General features: G+C 44.1%; 1 long non-coding RNA gene across 1 annotated transcript in view; it reads right to left on the bottom strand.

The window, feature by feature from the left end:
- Positions 1-16,475: 16,475 nt before the first annotated feature.
- Positions 16,476-22,492, bottom strand: part of LOC124085131 (uncharacterized) — a 53,235-nt gene continuing 47,218 nt past the window's right edge. The window contains exon 7 of the long non-coding RNA XR_009225756.1: positions 16,476-20,942. This is a non-coding gene — a long non-coding RNA (uncharacterized LOC124085131). The remainder of the gene's footprint in view (positions 20,943-22,492) is intronic.

Genomic DNA, 22,492 nt, shown 5'->3' with positions numbered 1-22,492 from the left:
TAGAAAGGAGTGCCTAGAAAAGCAGAGGGTAAGTGGAGACAGCATTGTAGGAGCATCTAGCAGGAAGCTCTGGAGAAGTCTTTTGAATCAGACCAGAGGGCAGTGATGCAAACTTGGATGCAACACAGGAACAGTATTCAAACTTTTAGAAATGCTGTATAATTCATTTTTTCAAATTCCTGTAGATGTAAATATGTAAGAATAATCTGATGAAAGCTAATCCACTGGTGTTAGACCTCGAATTCCTGATTCTTCATCTAGTTCTGGCTTCCTTGTCTCATATGCCTCCTCCAATCCAAGGTAAACATACTTAGCAAATTGATATTTTAAAAAACAGAGGAAAGTCATGTGTGAGTGAGCACTTGTTGAGATTTGTCCTCTTCTAGTCCTACTGCCTTTTAACTCCTTCATTTCTTAGACTCTGTCTCTCAGGAAAATTAAGTCAATGTGCCTGGGCTACTTTCAGCCCCCAGAAGCTTGAATGAATTGAATAAAAACTCTTGATGGGAATTTATTTTATTATAGTGCTGCGTGTGGTCACTATCAGCTGGAATGTTCTCCTCCTTCTTGTCTCCATAACAAAATCTTACTCAGTCTTCTCTCTGAATCTTCCCTGCCTGGTTTCACCCTCCCCTGGATCCACCAGGGGAATCTCTGCAGGATCAGGTATTTGCATTTCCAATTCACATTGCCATTTACCCTGTAGGCAAATGCAGTGATAATAAAATGGCTCCGTGGTTAAGGGCCATTTGAGTTCAATCCCGCCCCCCCCCCCACCAAAAAAAAAGGTGTATCTAAAGTATTAGTCAAGTGTTAACAAAATAGAATAAAAATAATTTCAGACCCGCAAAGTATGTGTTTACCTCCCACAAAGTCTTTCTACAGCAATAAAAAATATTTTAACAAAATGAAAATGGATCAAAGAAAAGGAGAAAACAGCAAAAGTGAATCTTGTCTTGGACACAGATGTAGAGTTCATAAAAAAGAAATGTTTCAAATTAGAACAGCAGAGTATCTTTAAAAGAAGACAGATTACCCTGTAACAAATAATTATTAAAAAGTTGTATACAACATGATGCCATCAATTGCTTTAATTAATGAGAAAAGAAAAGCAATTAGAAACACCAAGAAAGGGCTGGGGATATGGCTCAAGTGGTAGCACGCTTGTCTGGCATGCGTGCGGCCCGGGTTCAATCCTCAGCACCACATACCAACAAAGATGTTGTGTCTGCCAATAACTAAATAAATAAATAAATAAATAAATATGTTTAAAAAAAAAAAAAAGAAACACCAAGAAAAACAAAAAACTATAGAAGAAAGCTATATGATAAAAACTAGAACATGTCTGATTTTAACTAGTTATAGTAAGTATATAAGAAAGAGACTTCATCTGATCTTAAAACTTGGAATGTTTTTCACTGGTAAATGCATTTAATGACATAGAATCACACCTCATTCTGTAAAGTCTGGTTATGAAATTTTAATTCTGTGTTGAATAAACTTGATATGAATACATAATCATCTTAACACAAATATCAACTTTTAGAGTCAATTTATAGATGAAGTATAGGTGAGTTAATTTTGGTTACAAAACGGAAATACTAATTTAATATTGATAATATTAGTAGGTAGATCTGTCTATAAAAAGGTAGGGAGATATATGGGGGTGCTAGATTCCTCAGTTTACATGGTAGGAAATCAGTTACATTGTCTAAAGATAATGAATCAAATAATAAAAATAAAGGTATAGTATTCAAAGTTATAATGATAACCAAGGAAAGCAAATCAATCAATGATTAGGAATTGATGAATTGAGTTGGGTGTAGTGTAATTGAACAACATATTTTTTGGTTTGAATTGATGGTCAATTTGTGTAGTTTAAAATGATTAAAATAAGAAGCAGCCGAACTATATTATATAAAATATGGAAATACCTACCCAAAATTAAAAATAAAGAATAGATATGATGCAAGTGGTTAGCTCTTGAGAGATAGGAATATAATATAAATTTCTTTATTATATTCTGTTTTACTTGACTTTTTATTATTACATGACTTTCTATACATTTGTTTTTTGAAATTTCTGCTTTTTAGCAGAAAAGATCATTTGTATTAGAAGGTGCTAGCCCATAGCCATTTCTCCTGTAATGCTTGCTATGTCAGGATAAGATCAATCAAATCACCAAAATTCTCAAAAGGAAAATTAGGCTTTTTATTTTTTTGGTGCAGTTTACAGGGAGGCTATGAGAATCAAAAGAGACCAATTCCAGAAAAATCTTTTCATAAATGTTCACGCCTCAAGCTTCCAACCTTCAGCAGAGTTTTTGTCCGGCACAGTTTACTCCTTTACTCAGAGTCCCAGGCATATGAAAGATTCAAACCCAAGCTGTGGAAAACTTTGCCAATGGCCACCTCACCTTCAGTCTATATAAGCCAGCAGCAATGGAAATGAGCTGCACAGTTTTATGTATTTATGGCATGCAAATGAATGTGCCAAATGTTGTTTAAACATCTCTGTATGACTTTTAGTCGGCAGCCCTAATGCTTCCCTTGGCAGAATCAAATTTCTACATGAACATCTTCTGAGGAAACTGCTGACTTATTGAACACTTTACAGCCAGCCACCCACACAGCTTGCAGCACACCTTAAAAAAAACACCCAGGAAGAGCCAGATACAGGATGAGCAGTTTCCTTCTCAGAGGTCTGCAGGGCCAACCTATCCTATCCTCCCTATCTCAAAAATGTGCTTTCTCTTTCCAGGTAACCACCCTTCCTAGTCCATTAGGTTCTGGTAGGATGGTGGAAGTCATCCTTCAAAACTCCTCTCTCTTCTCCTTGCATGCTTGGCTCCCTTCTCTTCCAAACAAAGGCAGCTCCAGTTCCTCTCCCCACAGTGATGGTGTGTTTGTGGGGTGCATTGGGTTGGTGATGGGGGTGGACAGGAAATATACAGAAAATGGAAAACAAAAATGATTTGTGCAAATCCTCATCTGGGAAGCCTGCATTCCTGGTTGCCTGCATTTATAATATTAAGGGGGGGAATTACAAAAAGGCAGTCAATGAGTTAGTATGAATCAAACCTTTGTTCTTTGGCAAATCCTGCCTGGAAGGCTGAGTTCAGGCTTCTCATTGACTTGCAGCATCAATTTTATAGAAATGGCTTTAATATCTGTCCAAGCCCATTCTCCTCCCACTAGGCCAGAAGGAGTAAGAAAGGTGATCACACAACTGGACTCCCTCTGGTCCACTTTATGAAAGGGGCAACCTCTATAGTACCTCTATATTCCCCCAAAACACTGGAAAGGAGGTAGGAAAATGGTCCCATGGAGGGACCCGGGAACAGAGAAAGGCAGCCAAAGACAGTAATAATTCTCCTGGCTCTCTTCAATGCCACCCACATCCATGGGCTAGATACACTCTCTAAATGCCAAACCTGTCCTTCCCAGTCACCCTGCAGCCAAAATGTAGCTTGAGAAAGCAGCCAGAAAAATTCTGCAGTCCAGGCAAGAAAAGAGTTTGACTGGGGACATGATGGTAAGGTTGAAAGGAAGAGAGGTAAATCATTTCAGGCATGTGTAAATGATTCCTTTCTAAGTTCAAAAAGCTTGGACTTTCAACACATTTGTCCTCCAGGGAAATTTTGGGAACAAGATGTATTTTCTCCACTTAATAAATGATGAATTTGAAACTCAGAGTTGATTTGGATGATAGCCAATTTGCACAGATAGGACTTGATCTATTCTTTGGCCTTCTTGCTTTAGGGCCTTCTCCCTAGACTACATTACCAGTAGATGTCATTCTCTAACCAGACAATAGGAATTCTAGCCACTTGGCTGGAAGTTAAGGTCCAGGGGAACTTGCTAGGGCCACACAGACTTGTGGTCATTATGCCTAACTCCACTGGACTCTGTCCCAGATAGTGTTTATGACTGGATCCCTTTTGACGTGTTAACACTGAGTCTATCTGTTACTGTTTTTGCAAAGACTGCCGGTCAGACATTCTATCCCACTACAGTCTGCCACCAACTCAAAGGAAGTGGTAGACTATGTTTTCCCTCCAGATCTCAAATATAATTCCAAGGGGTTTATTTTAGTATTATTTCTATTATTATCTGTTGGTTTGGTTTTTGTTGTTGTTACTTATCCCTTTGTTCATGAGACTATTGCATATCTTCGAACAGGTAAGTCCAAGTTTTCTTGTTGTAATTTTAATTTACATATGAACAAAATAGAATATTCATGGCTGCCTTGATGTCTCATTTCCCTGTGCTGATAAAAACAAAATCTCGACCCAGCCAACTGACCCTTCCAATCTTCCGCTCACTGTTCTGATACTCCTGCCATTATTAACATGGCAGCTGTCACAGCCGTTAGGATGGAAAGACCCATTAGCTCATCTGGTCCTATCTCCCTTCCAGGGCAGGATATAGGCCCAAAAAACACTTCCTGGTCTAATGACTGTTTTGGAGTTTATTTATCCTAGGTTACAGCAAACATGGCTTCAAAAAAAAACAGGAAATAGGGTTTCATCTTAGCTAATTATGATACCAGTTATAACAATGTAGTGGAGGCGTTGTGGAAGTGAAGCTTGCATTTCCATACAAGGCTGTGAGGGAACTTCATTGACCATCAGGAAGCTGAAGTGTGTAGCTGTGACAACCTAACAGGAGCAGGGGAGGACTACCTATTCCTGCTTTCAAATTCCACAGGGCCATCAAAAGTAAAGAAATTACATCAGCTTGTGACATTCTTAAATTGGTACTTACTGAGTTTCTCATGGGCAAATTCACCTTTCCTTGTGGCGAAACTTCAGACATACTCCATTAAATGTTTAATTAATTAAGATTGACTAAAAAGAAGCCCAAGTTTATCAGGAAGGAGGGGGAAGGAGACAGTGTGCAAGAATTCCCAGGATCATCTCTATAGGGGGAGCTCCACTGAATACTATTTCAGCTCAAATTCCACTGGCATTCCCTACTAATGACTGCACTGTCAAAAATACAAAGAGCTTACTGGACATTTGCCGCTTGTCAGGTACTAAGCTGAGTATTTGATATGTGTTATTTTGTTCAACAAACTTTAAAAGAGGCAGTATTATTATTTCCATTTTGCTGAAAGGAAAAAGTGAGTCTACGAGGGATTAAATAATTTGCTGAAAATGACACAAATAAATGAAAAACTGAATTCAACTTCACAGAGTCTGATTTATAAGCTCATGTCTTGACTACAATACCATGGTGCCTTTCCATTTTTGGTTTATTTTTGGAGAACCAATGCTTTCAGAGAAGAGAAATGAGTGGCAACAGCATTGCTCTTATTCACTGGATAATTTCAACCTTATCCCTATATCTGAAAGGTGGTTGTTTGCCTTTCCCACTCTCCATGAGCCTCAACTGGCTCTCAAGTGTCTCCCATGCCCGCTCCACTTTCCACATTTTCTCATCAAAATTCTAAATGATGGTTGAACTAAGAAGCATGCTCATGTCATAGTCAATAAACTTGGATAACTTCACTTCCTTTGCATTCCTGTCTTGGGCTCAGGAGAGGAAATAATCTCTTAGATGCCATCTTTCAAGAATCAGGATGTAGCAACAATGAACACACAGCATCTTCATTCTCATTGTCATATTTGATGCACTGGATAATCATATGAGTTGGGCTCGGTGAGATTTTTAACCTATTTTACAGGTAACACAACGGAAACTCTAAAATCAGGTACAGTTAGAAGCTGAGCCACATCTGCTTTCAAATCCTACCTATTTTCCAAAAAATGATGATAGCAGTCTCTCCTGAGACTCAGAGGATGCCCATTCATGCCAATCTAAAATGTTGCTCAGTTCCACCAGGGACTTCAAGCTCCACCCTTGTAGCTCAGATGTCATTCATAGAGGTTAAGTGTTCTTGGTGAACTGAGGTTTCCATGAGAGTTCATATTTATGTTGGCTGCAGGATTGTTCCCCTCTTGCCATAGAAACCACAATATTTTGGTTTCCTTTGGTTGTATCTGTTTTGCTTTAAACATTGTCTTGATATAAAGAGAAATACAAGGTCAGTGTAAAGTTTACCGACAAGTCTAAACAGCAACATGTGCCTATAAATCCATGGTATAAAGAGCAGTGACCTGTGAGTCAAAGCACCTGGATTCTAGCCCAGGTCTCCCAGTGAATTCCATAAAGCCATAAGAGTGTCACCTATGCTGTTCAAAACTCACTTTCCACACAGGAATCAGCAAGGATGGGCTAGCAGACCCCTACAGAGTCCTTCCAGCATTAAAAACTCAGGGCTTTTATCATCCTTGGTCATGCTGACCCTGGTCTCAGCAGGAAAGCACATTTGTTCCACATAATTGCTGTTTTAGAAGACTAGGGTGTTTCCTTCCTGGGATGGCCAGGCAAAAAGTTGTACATGAGAAGATATCCAAGGAAGAGAATTTGTACTATGGGACTGAGTTAGAGCAAGCAGGTCTGGAGGGGAAAGCATAGAAATGCTAAGTCCTGAGTGCCCAGAGGACAGTGTGGTGCCTCCATGGGTGGCCCTCATGCTCTTTTATGAAACCTGTTTTCCGATAACTTAGCAGGATTAACTCATCCAAACAACATGTATTAAGCCCTCCTTTGTTCCAGATATTTGATAAGAAACAAAAATAAAAGATAAAGTAAGATTCTGTCCTTAAAGGGCTTGTAGCTTATCAGAAGAACAAATAAGATGTGATTTTCTTTTTTTTTTTTTTTTTAGTGAAAGCAACTGAAGAGTTAGCTGAGAAAGGGTTAAGGAATCTATCAACTCTAAGGATTCACTCATCCCTGAAATATATATAATTGCTCTATTTAAACATCACACTAGCTAGTGCATTCTTTTCCAGATCAGATTCTCCTTGTTTGCCTTCTCAGGGCTTGCCAACAGCTTACCTGAAATTCTACTGTCCCTCTCTATGTGACTTGGCAGTGTGCATTACTTTAGACCAACTTATAATGTGTTTTAGGCATTGAGGTGTGAGGAATCCTAGTTCCCTAACTACAGAAAAAGTTCTCCACAACCAGTCAGACTCATGTTTGATTTGTTGTTGTTTCTGTTTTCAACAAAACCTAACCCAATATTAAGCACATCAAAACTTGTTCATTGCATAAGTTATTCCGAATCTAGACACACTGCACGATCCTACTTCCTTGTTCTAAAATTGGGAATGTCCATAGAACTGATGAAATTCCAGCAGGGTCCACTTCTGGCAGAGGACCACTGAAGAGCTTTGGCCATTCTGTTTCTCTCTCTGGCATGTGTCAGGTAAGAGCTGCTTATTAGCCTGGAGTCTAGAGTACTTCTGATACCATAGAACCAAGCCCCCTGCCAACTACAGTGATGGTGGAGCTTGAGTGAATGTTGCTTCAAGATACTGAAGTTTGACTCTTGTTACCACAGCATAACATAACCCAGAAGAAATCTTCACCAGATATGTTCTTATCTCTGTATTGATGACTCAAAGACAGAAGACAAGTAAAAAAGAAAATAAAGTAGCTTAGCAGTAGCCCTAATAAAAGCCTGGAAAAAAAATACTTGGCTAGTTCTTTCTAATAGAGTAGTCACCCCATATCCACAGAGTAAACCTTACATCACAGATAGTAACAAACCCTACATACAGTATACTTGTTCTTGTACATACATACCTATGATAAGGTAGAGTTTTTAAGTTAGGCACAATTAGAGATTGACAACACAAACTAATAATAAAATAGAACAATTGTAATAACACATTCTGCAATACAAGTCATTTAAAACTTGTAGATTTTTGATTTCTGAAATTTTCCATTTAATATTTTTGGACCACAGTTGAAAATGGGTAACTGCAACTGAGGATGTTGAAACTGCAGATAAAAGGGTGGGAGGGACTGTGCATGCTGTTTGCATGTTTCCAGGGACGCTCTTGACATTCCACACTTGTCAGCAGTTCTTTTGCTTTGAGGATGCTTTACCTTAGGGGGGAATGTCTCCCATCTTTGCCTGCAGACCTTAATGGTCAGGATAAGAAATCTAATGAAGAGTCCTGTAGAAAAGCAGAGAACTTTGGGAAGAAAGGGAGTGCACAAAGATCAGGAGGGAAGGGGTCCATGGAGGCAAAGCCTCACAAGGACTTTGTCAAACACCTCTGGAAAAGCATGGGATATGGCCTGGTATGAGCAAGGCCCTGGGTTCCATCCTCAGCAGCTAAAACAAAACTGGAAATTACAAGAACTCAGCCCTCTGGCATCAGCCAAACCTAAGCTTGAACTCCAGCTACTTAAAAAAAAAAATGTTTTATTTGTTCTAGTTAGTTATACATGACAGCAGAATGCCTTTTTAACTTTGAATCAGCTATTGCAGGACTTTGAGCAAGTTACTTAACCCTTCTAACCCAGCAAGTTTCCTCATTTGTAGAACAAAGGTGAGAACAGAACTTAGCACTTAGGATTATTGAGAACATTAAGAAGACAATGCTCCTCAATAGCATGGAAATGTTTTTTATACTGGGTGCTTAAAAAAAAAAAAGAATCATAAACAAAGGTAAGAGCCATGATTTTCTAGTACACTTAGCATAGTAACTACAACAAAAATTGTTCAAAAAAAAAAAAGGGGGGGGATTACTCTAAGAAAATAAAAGGAGGTGGAAACATTCATTAAATGCTCATGAAAAGAAAGTCCTGCCCAGGTTTAGCTTCCAGGAAACTCTGAAACTCTCGCCCAGAGCAGAGTGATGTGGCCATTGGACTCATGCAACCTTGATGATTCTTTTTCCAGATACCAGAACTTACCTAACCCTCAACCAGTTTCTCTGTAAAGGGCCCAGCAAGGCTGGGGAAGCCAGAGTGACCACTGGAAGGAGAGAGCAAAGGAGGAGAACTGGTGTCCTGAAGACGGGTGTCCAGGCCTTGCCAGAAAGTTGGTGATGTTGGCCTTTGCTCTTCACCTGACTTTGAGACACTGGCCAGAGGCCTGAGAATGAGAGAGGAAGTCAAAGGTCATCTGCTGCTCTTCACTGGGCCAGCCTGGATTATCCTCTTATTCCAGCTGGATGTGGCCCCAGAAATAGCAGTAAGCATGCTCTCTGAGATTTCCCCACTTCTCCTTTCTGTACCTTGTCCCTTAACAGGGGATCTTTCCTAGGGACACACATCCTGTACTGTCTTAGAGTTCTTCTCCCAAGAAAATTATTTTCCCTAATAGAGTGAAGAAAACAAAAGACTTGAAATTAAAAGATACCTGAATCTGAATGCTTTCACATGCCAGCTCTTTAACTAATTGTCCCAAAGCCTCAGTTTCCTTAAAAAAAAAAAAACACCTCACATTATGGGGATTATTTTGTTATCATATGGTAGTAACAGATTCGGGTTTGATTTGAACAGCAGAGACAAAAAGGATGGATTCTTGCTCCTATAGGTGAAATGCAACTTCATCGGCTTGGATTAAAATCTCCCAAATTGCTCACCCTCTTCCTTCTTCTATCCATGCATTCAACTTTTACTCTATGCGTTTATTATTGTGCTAACCAGTGCTAAGTGGTGACTGCAGAAAGGTCATGAGGACATAGTCTGCAACATCATAGAGCATCCAGCCTAAGAATGAATCTGAAACAGAAAGGAAGCAGATGCAGTGAGCAGAGTAGTCATGGCCCAGTCAGAAGTGCAATGGAGGATGACATCAGTTCAGGTTCATCACAGAGAGCTCAGGGAAGGCTTCCTGGAGGAGGAGGTGCCTGCCCCAGGACAAAAATGAAGACTTAGACCAAAAGAGGCAGAGGTCAAGGAAGGCAGGAGTGGATGAGAGGAGAAAAGATCCGTTCAGGCAAAGGGAAGCAAGAATGTAAAGTGGCCAAGGAAAACCAGATTGTTGCTGGAACACTAAGAAGGAGGGGGAGAATGCGACAAAATATAGATTTTCTGACACTGGCAAATCCTCACCTTATAAAGGAAAATCTAACACAAAACCCCTCTTCTTGCTCTACAATCCACACTCCATTCTCTGTAGGTTCCCAGATATGTTTAATTCATATTAAAATTATTAAAAATGGAAGGAAAAGTAAGGTGTGGTCATCAAAATGTTCAAAGCTCCCTCCAAGCATATGTGCATCTCTCTCTCTCTCTCTCTCTCTCTTTAGATTTCTGTCCCTTTTGTGAGCATCGAACCCCTCCATGGTAGGAAGCATTTGTCTAAAAATAGCCCTTCTCAAAGACCCAATCTTTTCTGAGTTTTATAGAACATCTGCTCAACAGTTTCCTATAACTGTTTTTGGCCATTAAATCAAAGCCTGCAGAAACAATGTTCTGTTTCTATCTTTCAAGCAAAGAATTGCCATCAGGCCTTCCTCCCAGACCCCACGACAATGGGCCAGAAATAGACACAGGAGGCTTTGAAACACCTAAGTCCTGAGTCTAAGCAGAGTTACTAGTGTCTTGTTTTTTTTTTTTTTTTTTTTTTTTCTCTTTTTAGAGACACTGTACAGAAAAGAAACTTAGATAGGCAGAACCTCCTGGGAGAGGCGATGCCACCTCATGCAAATTACCACCTGCAGCGTGGGGCCATGTGGTTTGTGCAGCTCAGGGTTGGCAGAGACCAGAGACCGGTAAATGCCTCATCTTGGGCTGGCTGGGACAGCCACACATGTGTGGGGGCGGGCTGATATCTGACTGTGTGGTTGTGCTTGGTTCTAAGTGATGTCTGTGATATGTGCTGAGCTCCTATTTGTTTATATGCCACAGAATGTGGGAGTTTGCAGCCACCTGTGCTAATCCAGGGGAAAAACTCACAGGCATACTGTTTAAAGTTCTGGTAGGTTCTGAACCGGCCATGCATACAACCAACCCAGAGTCCTGGGCTAGACATTTTTTCTCTCTGACTCTGTTGCCTCACCTGTGAGTTGCTGTAATGTGAACAAGCATTGGTGCAAAAATTGCTGGCCTTGCTTCCCAGACAGATGGCAAGAGGAAGATGAAGGGGAGCCAGGATCTAAACCAGGATGTCACCCAGAGTCGGGTCCAGGGGCAGAGTCTGCTCAGCAGCAGGGTGGTCAGGCACTAAGCACAGCTAAGTGCTGAGGATGTTCAAGGGGCCATCCTGGGGCAGAGCTAGACAGCAGTGCTAGAGTTGAGACATTTGTCCAGTTTTACAAGATCCAGTTAGAGGGTGGTGGAGGAGAACATGAAACTGGATGAAACTGGATCTGGAGCCCTAGGGGAAAATGCTTTCTCCCTCTAGGCCAAGATTTCAGTCTGTGCAGTCAACTTGAAGTTTAGGCAAAAAGAAAACAAAACAAAAAGGCAACTTCTTCATCTCAAGAGGCCAACACAGCAAGTAAGGGGATGAGGGACTCTGAGATTACCAAGCAAAAAGTTTATCCATGACATGCACCTACTGGTCTCATGGCCCATGCTTTTGACCTCAAGTCAGTGCTATCTGAAAATGGGCAAATAGGCCAAAGTCACAGCATCCTAAGTGCCATCCTCAGGACCGACACTGAATGGAGATGAACCCTGGGGCCACCTTTACACCCAGGTGTACATAGATGGGGATGAGGAAAGCCAGCAGCGCAAGGCTGAGAGAGGGAGGACTTGAGGAGCACAGCCCTCTCCGGGGATCTAGGTCTGGATGCTTCCATGCACTTTCTTCAGTTTGAACAGAGCAGCCCTTGCAGTTTGGAGGAGAAACTGGTTTCCAAGATTTATGTCCATCATAATTTGTGATCGGATCATGAGACAATGCAGGCTGGGCCTTGAACCTGAGTGCACGGTTATGTGGTAACAGGTCTGTAGTTGTAAGAGCAGAATGAGAAGTGGGAGCAGGTGTATTCTTGTCATTGTGAACTTGCCCTGAATATTACCAAACTATGGTCACACCCAGGCAGAAGCCACCCTATTTTCTTTCTTTTTTCCCCGCTCTCCCTTTTTCCCTCCATCATTCTCTTCCTTCTCTCAATCACTTTCTCCTTTTCTTTCCTCTCTCTTTTCCAGTAGATTCCAGTTTGTATTAGTAACACTCTGAGACGAGTTTGATTTTTTTTAAGAAAACATGCAGATTAACGTTTTACCCAAACATTGAAGCCAAAAGTTAGTGCAAGTGAAGAAATCATCCCAACATCCCAACTATAAAACTCTCCAACAAAGACTGCTGCTGCCAGAAAAGTTGGGGCAGATCTGCCCCAAAATGCACAATCCCAGAGACACCAGCAACATCAGAGCAAACGACATAAAGACAGCCAATATTTTAGCTTGTTTGTGAAATCGTTTCTGCATGCTTGTCACTTTTTGAAGCAAAACACCAGATCTATTTATGGATCTAGATCTATACATATTTGATAGAATAGCAACAGCACTGAATGAGCTGCTTAGGGATTGCCTGTTGCAAATTAAGTGAGCATGTATGTATGTGTGTGCGCATGCCAGGTCGGGGGGCAATAATAACTCCAGCCATGCTCACAACTCCTGAGTCCCTGTCCCACTCAAAGGCCTGCCTATCAGTCTTTCCCAGACACCATACCCAGGCTCCCAGGCTTGAGCTTGACCCTGTAGAGTGAGTGTTTCTGACGAGCAAAGCAGCTCTGCTACTCAGGAAGCAAAAGCTCAGACTGAAAGAAGCTTGGGGCAGAGCATGACGTCAAGGGGGCCAAAATGGTTGGATCCAATATCCTAACTGGGGGAAAAGTTTCATAGATACTAGTTTTCAAAAATGAGTCCATTTCATTTGCCATTTGGTTCTACGTCCTTGGGGAGACACAGGAACAGACATGAATTTCCAAAATTAGGCCATGCATTACCAACAAGGTTGAACAACAGCTAAAAGATTATGGGTTTGACACAATGTCTAAACCAGGTGTATGTCCCAGTCCTAGCCCCTGCTTCTGTGCTGTACTCTCCAGCAAGTGTGGTGGTCACTGCTGTTCACCTGCGGCTGCCATGGATCCATCCTGAATTCCTGAAGAGTGGCTGAGTCTGGAAAAGCCCCTGCTGCTGCTCTTGCTGATGCCATAGTCACGGCATCTGGAGGAGCTGCACAGCTGGTCTGACTGTGACTCTGGGCGGGTGCTCATCTTCTCCAGTCTCCTTATCAATGAGTTCAGGAAAAGCAGCCCTTGGGTCCTCCCCACATACACTTAAGGAGCCCTCTTAGTACTCTTTTTGTACCTCCCCCTCACTTTGGAGGTGGCTTGGGAGGCCGCATGGCCATGCAGTAATACTCAAATTCCCTCCAGGCCAACACTCCGTGTGCAAAGGGCAGGACTTTGGGCCTTTTGTTCCCTTGGAGGCAGCAGACTTCATGGGGCTGAAAAGGGAGTAGGCAGCCTGGGAGCTCATAGTATGGGGCATTGGGAGCTCCAGGGTAAGTTTCATGACAATAAGGAAGCCTAACAGAGTCCTCTATAGGAATATTTAACCCAACTGGGCTTAGATCTAGGGGTAACAAGATAAAGTAGCCAGGGGCAGTCCTCCAGAGGGGAGAAGCAGCTGTCTGCACAGTGCAACTCCAGAGAAAAAACATAGATCCTCATGTGCATGCACCCACACCCACATGCACTTGGTCAGACAGACTTGGCTCCAGGTTGACTTTCCCGCCTGCTCTGAGTCTATGATTGAATTACTCAACCTCTCTGAGCCTTGAATTGCTCCAACGACAACAAAGAGATAGACATTGTAATCAAATTTACTTCACAATATGACTGTGACCATCAAATAAGACAGTATATCGAAAGTGGTCTCCCATTTATTCAACCAACACCTACTTAGCACCTATTCCCAGTATGCCTATGCCAGGTTCTAGAAAGACCCTGGGGAATAAAGCAACACACTATGGATGGGGTTGCAGTCCAGGGGGCAGAGAGGTGATAAACCTGTGAGTACACAGACAAATATGCCTTTCCAAATTGCAATAATGACCTCTGAAGGAATCTGGGTAAGAGCAGTAGGGAGAGGTGGAGGTCTCTCTTCTGTCTGGGGTGGTCCCTGAGGAAGTGACATTCAGGCCTCAGCCTGAGGGTGAGAAGGCACAGACTCTAACAGCAGCAATGCTGTGTTCATCACAAGCACCTGTCATGTAGCACCAGGTTCTGGGATGAAAAGGCAAAAAGGTCCCTTCCAGGGCTTGCAGCCTGGTGAGGGAAGAAAGACAGTAAGCAGAGAGCCTGCCTCTAAGGTCAGTGACTCATGAGGCTGAGGCAGGAGGGTCCCATGTTCCAGGCCAGCCTGGGCAACTTAGGAAGACCCTGTCTCAAAATAAAAAATAAAAAGCACTGGGAATGTAGCTCAGTGGTAGAGTACCACTGGGTTCAATTCCCAGTACCAGAAAAATAAGTAAATGAAATAATTAAATTCTGTGGGGGAAAGAGAGTATAGGATAATAGAGATGAGAGCATGTCGAGGGAGGGGACAGAGCCAGTCTCTTGCTCATTCACACAGAACCATCAGAGTAGGCTGTATCAATGGTGGTGGGTGGAGGAGATTTGGTACCTTTGAGAAAAGGCTTAAAGAAGGTGAGGGTAGAGGACAAAGTCAGGTGAAGAGCAAAGGCCAACTCCCTCCACACACACACACACACACACACACACACACACACACTTTCTGAACCATGACCTGTCTGTCCACTGTGACCTCTTCTGTGACAGGAGAGCAAGCAGGAGTCAGGGAGCCTGGGGGGCGGGGGGGCAGCTATTGCAGAAGTCCAAGTGAGGCAGGTGGCTTAGATCAGGAAGACAGCCACATAGAGGGGAAGAAGCAGGTGGATCCTGGATAACGTTTAAAAGTAGAGCCTGAGAATTTTTTGACACGTTGGATGTGGGTTTCAAGAAACGGAGGAGTCTGGCACAGCTCCACATTCAGCCTCAGAAACTGGCAGTGTGGAAGTGAAATCACAGAGGGGGACAAGAATGGAACCAGGCGGTGTGTGGCAGAGAATAGGCTCTCAGTTGAGGTTGTGTGAATTCCGAGGTATCTGCTGCAGGAGCTCTACACAGGTATGTGGAGGAGAAGGGAGTTTGGGCTGGAGTCTCCAGTGTGGGGTTCCCAGCCCAGAGATGTTTTCTGAGGACTTGAACCTGGTTGGGACCACCAAGGAGAAGTGAATGGGAAAGAGCAGAGGACCAAGAAGCTGACAAAGTGAAGAGGTTGAAAAGAAAACAAAGAAATGGGACATGGTAGCGCACGCCTGTGATCCCAGGGGCTCAGGGGGCTGAGGCACGAGGATTGTGAGTTCAAAGCCAGCCTCAGCAATGGTGAGGTGCTCAGCAACTCAGTGAGACCCTGTCTCTAAATAAAATAGAAAATAGAGCTGGGGATGTGGCTCAGTGGTTGAGTGCTCCTGGGTTCAATTCCCAGTACCAAGAAGAAGAAGAAGAGGAGGAGGAGGAGGAGGAGGAGGAGGAGGAGGAGGAGGAGGAGGGCAGCGGCAATGGACAAGCAGAAGGAGAGGAAAGTGAAGCCAGAGGGAAGCCAAGCATGTGTAGCACCCTGAGACCCAGGGAGGAAGCACAGGGAGGACGAGGGACTGGCGGTATCACACTGCTGCCAGGGTGGAAAAATAAAACGAGGACCGAGCATCCACGATCTTCTTCCAGAGTGATCTAAAAAGCTTTCTGGTGTTGGCAGTACCCACCACCCCCACGTCCCAGCCTGAGATGCCTACTGGAATCCCTCCTTGGAGCAGAACTGTGATGCATGGGCACTGTGTCCGGGGAGGCCAATCAGCCTGCACCCGCAGATTCACAGAGACATCAGTGCCGACAACATAAGAAGGAGTCTGACATCAGAAAGTGGAACCGAATCCCGAGGGAAGGGGGTCAGTGTTGGGAGGATTTTGAAAGGAAGGTGTGGGGGCACACTCCCTCCACACACACACTTTCTGAACAATTTTGAAATTTCCTTCTGATTCCTGTGCATGTCTCTTTCAAACACGTGGGGAGCCTAGTAAAGGGCACCTACCCAGACAGGAGGCCCGTGTTTACACTAAGAGGCAGCGTGTGAGTGAGGGCGGTGAGGAAGGAAGATCCTGCAGGGGAGCCTCCTCTGCAGGTCCTGGAGCAGCCGCCCCACCTGCCCCCTGCTCAACACTGTTTATACAGAGGAAGGCCGGGGGCTGGGCCCCAGGGAGGAAAGCCAAGGCCTGGCCTGCCTGCCACTGATAAGTGATCCTATAAGACAAGCAGAAGGGTCCAGACAGAGATCTAAGAGCATCCAGATGCTCCGCGCAGCGGGCCCAGTTCCTGAGCTGTGACAGCCTTTAATGTGTGCCTCAGCTCCTGGAGAGAGGCCTTAGCTGCCGGCCCTCCCGCTCCCCAGTACAGACCCAGGCCCCCACACGGGAACCAAGACATTGTCTGTAAAAGGATCTATCCAGCCCCACCTGCTGCTTCTCTGCCCACCCAAATGTAGGATCCAGTCCCAGTACAGTTTGCAGAAATGAACATGAGGGACTTAAAATCCACTGGATAATTGAAATGAAAAACATGTACCAGACACTGTGCCTGCCTCTTCAAATATTTTAATTGATTTAATTATCACACATGAACAATCTGAGAAGTAATTATTATTTTGTCTGTGTTTGATGAATGAGAAAACGAGGCTCAGAATGATGAAGTAATTAACCCAAAGTTGCACAGCAACTTGAAGCCAGCCCAAGTTATTTCCATAACTTCCCTAGGCTTGCTAAGACAGGCAGCCAGTGAACTGAGTCAGTGAGCTGATGGGTGTGGAGAATGAGAGTATGCAAACATTAAATGCAATTTTCCTTCTAAAGTGTTTTATTTTTAGAAAGAAAGGGAGAAAGAATCTAACAGAACTATGTACCACATACCAGAAAGCATAGCCCAGATGTTTCAAGGTTCTTCTTACCTGACATTCTTGTTTCTCTAGAAAGGGAAAAGTAAATTGCCTACTTCCTTCTCCCATGAGTCTGACAGAACAAAGAAGCACAGGACAGAAATGAGGAAGGATGAAGTGATGGTGCCACAAATCAACTTGTTCTCTCTCAGAAAAGCAAGGATTTAAACAAAGTCTTCCCATGTGCCTGGGGGAAAGAGGGGCTGCCCCAGGAAAACGGCTCTCCTTTCTATCTTCAGACCACTCATCCTCCATGGGGCAGAAGGATGGGAACCCCAGGAGGTGAGAAAAGACACGGAGGCAAGAAAAGCACTGATTGATGGTGAATGAGGGAGGAAAAGAACCAAAAGATCACAGGGGCCCAGCAGGTGTAATTTTAAGGTATCTGCTGATTCTCCAACTCCATGGGATCTGGTGATTGGGAGGTAACCCAGAACCTGGTATTCAAGGGCTTCCACTAAAAACACCCAAGTGTCAAAGAACAGGCAAGTCTCTAGAATCTCAAACTTTGTGATGGACAGAAACCAAAGGCAGGCAAGGACCAACAGGGTAGAAACTGGAACACAGAAAATAGGGACAGGAGAAAGTGAGAGTGGATTGGAGATGTATAAAGGAAGGCCACTGGAAGACAGAACAACCAAAAGAATAGAGCTAGAAAGAAATACCAGTCTGAGAACCTGCCCTTGCTCCTGTACTCAATCTTCTGGTCCAAGATAGAGGTCTCATAGTTCTCTAGCTCAGGACCCTGGTTGCACCCATTCATGATCTAATAGTCCGTTTGTAATCCATGGTTTTTTAACCCCTTTGGTGTTTGAGTCTCACTAGACTGTGAACTTTGTGACAAGTGGACTCTGGGGGAATGTTGCAGGGATGGGTGGATGGATGGATGGATGGGTGAGTAGGTAGATGGATAGGTGGGTAGGTAGATAGATGGGTGGGTGGATGGATGAGTGGGTGGATGGAGAGATGGATGGGTGGGCAGATAGATGGATAGATGGGTGGATGGATGGATGGATGGATGGATGGATGGATAGGTGGGTGGGTGGATGGATAGGTGGGTGGGTGGATGGGTGGGTGGATGGATGGATGGATGGATGGTGGATGGGTGCACATGTAGGACTCTGTGGCCCAATATGACCCCTCTCCACAGGTCTTTCTCAATGTCTCACCCCACCACCCTGGGCTCTGAGACCCCATTAGGGAAACTGCTTCTCTCTCCTCTTGGTTTCTAGCTCTGCTTCCAAATCTGTCCCCACCTCCTCTCAAGCTAGCCCAGAGATGAGGCTTACAGAGTTGGCTCCTGTCTCATCTTTGTGTTCATCTGCTCCTCCAATCTGTTCCAGTGATGGAGAGGTAGGGGTTGGAGAAGAGGCTCTGCCATAGATATTTTAAAAAATTATTTATTTATTCTAATGTGTTATATATGATACCATGGATATTGAAGGAGGTGAGAATTTTAGCCAGAGACTACTTTTTTATTGCAACTAATAAGAAAAAATGCAGAAGGATAGAGATGTGTTTACCAAGCTGTTCCTTGGCTCAACACCAAAAGGCTGAAGTCAAAAGCAAAGTCAAGCCTCCAGCAGTGAGTCTGGAAGACAGGATCCTTGGGTCTGGTACCAGCCGGCCCTTCACTCCCAAGTCAGATCCAAAGTACTTCTACTGTATTTTCTCAATGAATCAAAATTCCATTCCAAGCCAACTATCTATGGTACTAGTGCTTCGAACAGGGCAGAAAGCAGTGTAGAAGAACTAGGTCCCTGTCCCAGTGGTACATAGCCTGCTGGGGAATGGGTCTTAAGGAAGTAACCATGTGATTGTGGTTGTAAAAGTAAAGCATAGCATGTGTTTTGGGAACATAAAAGAGGGGCATGGACACAGCCTGGGCAGTTTGGGAAAGCAACCCTTTGGAAGTAAATTTTGAGCTGAGGCTGAAGGATGACTAAGAGCAACTCAGTCCAAGATGGTGAAAAGAGGTATCACAGGCAAAGGGCCTGGCTAGAAGAAGACTGGCCTGTCCAAAAGACAAAGAGGCCAGGATAACTACAGGGTAGTGAATAGGAAAGTACAAAGGGAGCTCCACCAAGGATGGGCAAACAAAGGCAGGGGAGCTTAGACCCTCTTGTTTGTGGAGTCTTGGCCTTGGAAGCTGAGAAGTCCATAACAACCACAGATGTGCATACATGTGGCCTGCACCCACCTGAGACTTGCAGCCCAAGAACAAGTGAGTCAGACCTGAGAGGCCCATTATGGCTGGGGAAAATTGGGACAGTGAAGGGAGGGGAGCATACAGAACCAAAGGCCAAGAGCTCCCAGCATTTGCAGAAGGCAGGGCCCAGGGTCCAGGCCCCAGGCCAGGCATCCAGTAACCTGTGTGCAACAGATGTGAGGCTGTGCATCACAAACTGTAAAGATGGCAAGCACTCAGGAAGAGAAGGGGACTAAAATAACTAGGGGGATCTCAGAGAAGGAAGTATAAAAGGTTGGACTTGAGGAAAACCAAAGGATGGTCAAGACTGATAGTTTCAAAGAGGGGAGTGTTCCCAGGGCGGATGAGAAGAACAGAATCAAAAGAGGTCTGTGTCCCAGACAGGTGGAGGCAGGAGCCAAGCCTGCAGGGTGCTGGGCCAGGACCCAGTGCATTCTGGTCAGAGGATTTCCAGGGTGAGAGGTGAGAATGAGAAAGAAGGAGCATTGACAGGAGCACTGGGGGATTTTGCAGCAAAGCAGTGCAAGTGGGAAAATGAGCTTAGACAGAGGTGCACAGCTAGAAAGGAGAAGGAAAGAGAAGCTGGTCACATACCTAGGCCCAAATCGGAGGGGACCAAGAGGTCCCCAGCAGGTAGGAATGCCAAGCGCCAAGTCTAAGAGGCATTTTCCAGGCATCAGAAGGAGTGAGGTGTGTGGGTGGAAATCATGCTTCTGGGTCTGAGGGGCTGGAGAACAGACGCAGTATCTAAGGAAGGAGAAAAAGGTAGAGGGACAGGGAAACAGATGGGAGCGGGGATACATTAAATTTGAGACATTAAATTTTTGCAGGTGCTGCCAACCTACAAGTCATTAGCTGCCACACTTTCTAAGCAGCAATACTTTTTCCAAACAACATCTTAGGAGAAAACCTAATGTATAAAATGAATTAAAAAGGAGATACTCTACTTAAAACAAGGGGTACTGTGAGTACTACCCCTCAGTATTCCTCTCCTAACCCTCAAATCTTGAGGACTTCTCAGAACAGTGTAGTAAAACCAATGCTACAGGCAACTGAAAAGATTGGCCCAACCTCAGGCCAGAGATTAAAGTCAGGGGTGAAGATTGGGGGTCTCCAGCTGAGAACTGATAACTAAATACATTTATGGCATCTCTGAGGAAGGTAGAGAGAGCGTAGTGCCAAGTGTGGGGACACTGTCAGTTAGGGACAGAAGGAGAACAGCCTGTGACCTTGAGTAAAGCATCCAGTCTGGGTTACAGCATTTCAAATGAACAAATGTGTTAATTTCATGTTTGTGTGCAATTAACATCTTCTCTTCCCCAGAACTTTCCTTCTTGGGATAGATGCTCTTGTGATTCTGGTTCTAACTCCATCTCTCCCTCTCCCTTTGTGCACCTCTTGTCCAAGTGCACACTCCTTTCTTTTTCTCTCCTTTCTGCCCCAGAGCATCCTCATCTCCAAGTTCCTTGCTCTTGTCCCTCTCCAGTTCCCCTCCTTCCCTGCCCCTCCCTCTCGCCGGGGTCTCTTTGGACGGCATTTCAGGATTTATTCTTAGCTCTTTTGCCATCCTGAGGATGTGAACAATGCTCCTGAGTCATGGTTTTGCGAGGAAGCAGGGGCAGACAGTTCTCTGGACATCTCTGAAGATGGCTTATCAACTTGCCAGGCTTGCAGGGGTGAGAGCTTTATCTGCCAGTTCCTCCTTGGTATGGACTTTGCTCCTTCTTTTCCACCCCCCAGCTCGGCTTCCAGCTGCTACAAGCTGCCAGGGCGCTTCAGGCAGAGAAGCCAGCTGCTCCGGCTGGCTCCCAGGAAGCAAGGAGAGCTAAACTCACTTGTATCCACATCACATCCTCAGCTGAGTCGGTTTTAGGAAAAAAGAGATCAACGTGCCTCTGGTGCTTCTGTGATTGAAAACAGAGAGGAAGTCTATTCAGAGAAGACACAAGGTGAAATTGATTCTAAAGAGCCCTGAATTGGAGTCCAGAGACCTGGGTTCTGGGCTTGTCACCTTGAACAAATCATTTAATCCTCCTCAAGGAGTATTAACCAAATCCCTGGTGTATAGGAGACTCCCGCCTGCATTCTAGTTTCATCTGGGTAAAATAAGATGACTCTGCTAGAAAAGAATAAGGACTCTATTTATAGAGCGATCACAACCTGCAGTGCAACCTATGAGACCCTCAGAGACACTGACATTTCCCATAGGTGCAAACAAACCTCAAATGGATGATAGTGTCACACTGTAAGTTAGGGTGTAAAATATTTTGGGTTTAATCCAAAACTGGAGCATGTCCACTTCACCACTCTTCCTCCCTGGACCTCTTGTAGCTCCAGTCTTCACTTGTCCTCAATGTAGAAGAAGAACAACTGAATCCACTTTAGGAACCCAGTGTAAAATCTAGTGTCTCAGGAGCTCAGAGCGATTAGGGATTTGGAGTCTCTGCACCCTATGGACAAAAATCACCAAGCACATGCCCACATTTGGTACCATCAGACAATGGCAAAGAAGCCCCTCTATCAGGAACAACCAGTGAAAGATCTAAACAGACTACCCGCCCCCAATGACCTAAATGGGGAAGAAATGATAGTTTGTGTCTGTGATACTGTTTCACCTAATTCTATAACTATATTACAAGTGGTGAATTAAGTTGAATCTAGAGTCAAATGTGGCTGGATTATTAAAATAAAAATACTATTACACTTTTAAATCTTAATGACACAGATTCCTAGCCACCCCCTCGCCACCTTTTCTCTTTATTTTCTCTACAGCAACTCGATCCCCTTCCTCCCCCACCACACACCTTTTACTACAACTCGAATATTTGAGTATCGCTACTTGCCTATTAAACGCTTGGGATTTCCCAACAGAAAATATAAAATGATGTGTAAATCACAGGGCTGGGGTGAGAGGTGAGAATGAGAAAGAAGTCCTGAATGAAACACAGAGACTAGTTTCTTCCAGATGGACATGAACAATCCCAAGGGTGCTGCTCAGAGAGGGGCTGGTCGGCTGACCCTATTGCAAGTCCTGGGACTGGACTGATCCCTGTAGGATATTAGTCACTCTATAAAACCTCTAGGCCAGTTTCCCAGGCTATTGGGCTCTATAGGCAATTTCCCATAGGGTCTCAGGGCCTGAGAACCTATGCATCTGACATCTTGGTGGTTGGTTCATGGTGCATCAGATGTGATGTGTCTCTTAAATGTTGACTTCAGCAAATGTCCCAAGACAAAGCTGTAAACTTTCTTAACTTCTCTCACAGAGGGAACTGCATGACCCAATCTGTCACCACTCCTCCAGGCCACAAGTCCTTGCAGAGCCTGGAAGAACCCAGAGGCTTTGCCTCAGGAAATGCCACATGCTTATTTCCAAGAAAGTACACACTAGGCATCCCAACCCAGAGATGGTCTTGGGACAGATAAGATGACAGCAAAGAGCTGGGAAAAGAAA

This window comes from Marmota monax, unplaced genomic scaffold (assembly GCF_021218885.2).
Source record: "Marmota monax isolate L192 unplaced genomic scaffold, Marmota_monax_Labrador192_F-V1.1 WCK01_AAM20220418_F8-fsc00062, whole genome shotgun sequence".
NCBI classification, from domain to species: Eukaryota; Metazoa; Chordata; class Mammalia; order Rodentia; family Sciuridae; genus Marmota; species Marmota monax.
The sequence above is the reverse complement of the archived record's forward strand: the minus strand, read 5'-3'. Positions and strand labels throughout refer to the sequence as shown.